A 2,313-nucleotide genomic window follows, 5' to 3' on the forward strand; every position below is an offset into this window, starting at 1 on the left:
CGTGTTCTGTTCTGTTCTGTGTTGTGTTCTGTGTTCTGTTCTGTTCTGTTCTGTGTTGTGTTCTGTGTTGTGTTGTGTTGCGTTGTGTTCTATTCTGTTCTGTGTTCTGTTCTGTTCTGTGTTCTGTTCTGTGTTGTGTTGCGTTGTGTTCTGTTCTGTGTTGTGTTCTGTGGTGTGTTCTGTGCTGTGTTGCGTTGTGTTCAGTCCTGTGCTCCAGGCCAGCACGGGCTGCCCCCTCGAACCCCTGGTTATCCGATGTTCTTCGTGAGCATCGGACCAAACTCAGGGTGTGTGTATGAGTGTGTGTGTGTGTGAGTATGAGTGTGTGTGTGTGTGTGACAGTGTGTGTGTGTGTGTGAGTGTGAGTGTGTGTGTGTGTGTGTGTGTGTGTGTGTGTGTCAGACAACATTCAGCTGATTTCATATCAAACATCAGACGCATTACAGACAGATATCGAGTGTGTTGTGCTCCGCATGGTAATACCACCAGACTCAATCATTACTCCATTGATGTACCATAGTATTTACATGCAACTCCAGAGTACTGTTATTTGCTGTCATCGTGAGTTATTGCGGTCATTGTAGAAATGCAAGTCAAGTCAGTTTTATTTGTACTGCACTTTTAGATTAGATTAGATTCAACTTTATTGTCACTGTGCAGAGTACAAGAACAGAGCCAATGAAATGCAGTTAGCATCTAACCAGAAGTGCAAATAACAAAATATATAAATAAATATAGAATATGTGTATATACATTAAGCTTTATGACATATAGTGCAAGTTATGAGGTAGAAGGGCAGAGACCAGCTCAATGCAAATGACTGTGCATACAACATAGGGTGCAAAAGAAGGAGAAACAGAAGGTGCATTATACAGTGAGGTATGTAAATAGCATATGTTTATATATGGCCAATGATCATAACAGTGCGATGGCATCCGGAGGTAGAAATGTGCAAAATAACAGAGGGAATAATAAGAACATTGTGAGTGACAGGTTATTGTACAGTGCCGTTGTGTTAAGCATTAGGTGGTCTATCTAGGATGTAGTGTTCAGCAGGCTGACCGCTGAGGGAAAGAAACTGTTCCTGAGTCTGCTGGTGGGACAGCGAAGACCCCCGAAGGGAGAGGAGTGTTTGATGATGCTTCTCACTCTGCTTAGGCTGCGTTTGTGCTAAACGTCTTTGATGGAGGGTAGCTTGACACCAGTGCAACGGTAAAAACACACTCAGAGTTCTAAAGCAGAAAATCATATTGTGCATGTTTGAGTCACATTATGTGGCAATATAAAGGATCCGCCGGTTTGAGTGTGAAATGCCTGTAAATGAGCGACAGGCTGGTGAAAGTTCAGAATGGAGTCAGGCTTTAACCAGCTAGTTATGAGCTCGTGATGTTCTCATGCCATCTTTGTGTCAATTGAAATAAAAGTGTTTAATGAATAAGTTGACATCTTCAGCTGAGATGTTTCAGACTAGGTTAAAGCTTTCTTCCTTCTGTGGAGCACAAAAGAAGATATTTTGAGAAATGTTTTTGCTCATATGATGAAAGTCAATGGGGTCCATGCTGTTTGGTTCTTTAAATGATCTTCTTTTGTGTTCAACAGAAGAGAGAAAGTCACAGAGGTTAGAATGCTGGTTTTGTCTCATCAGGCCGTTAGGAAGCATTTATCAATCTATATCTCATACTAGCTTCTGATTGGAGGGTTTGATCATGTGACTGCAGATGTCTAGACTAGAGGAACATCAGACAAAGATCTGTGCTTGTGTCGTAATGTTCATGTGTGAGTTTATTTTTCTCTTTAAATTCAGTGAGAACCTCTGGATCCGAAACCCTTGTGTTCTTCATACTTCATACACAACTTTCTGCATTTACTATGGGAAATGGCGGCATTTTCTTGTGCAGCATACGGTTTCTTCTCGTGTGATTTTGGGCTGAGATCACGCGTGTGATCACACACTCACAGATCTCTCGTGTTCCTCAGGATCCAGGAGTTTAAGGCAGCTCTGAGCGACCAGAAGATTGATCTCAAGGCTTTGCGTGAGCTCTGCTTCAGCGGTAGGTCCTGTGTGTGTGTGCGTGCGTGCGTGCGTGAGTGAGTGAGTGAGTGAGTGAGTGAGTGAGTGAGTGAGTGAGTGAGTGAGTGAGTGCACACACACACACTAACAGACACACGCACACTCACTCACTCACACACAGACACACGCACACTCACACACTCACACACACACACACTCACTCACACACAGACACACACACACTCACACACACACACACACACACACACACACACACACACACACACACACACACACACACA

Source organism: Sinocyclocheilus anshuiensis, unplaced genomic scaffold, assembly GCF_001515605.1.
Source record: "Sinocyclocheilus anshuiensis isolate Anshui unplaced genomic scaffold, SAMN03320099.WGS_v1.1 scaffold1376, whole genome shotgun sequence".
NCBI classification, from domain to species: domain Eukaryota; kingdom Metazoa; phylum Chordata; class Actinopteri; order Cypriniformes; family Cyprinidae; genus Sinocyclocheilus; species Sinocyclocheilus anshuiensis.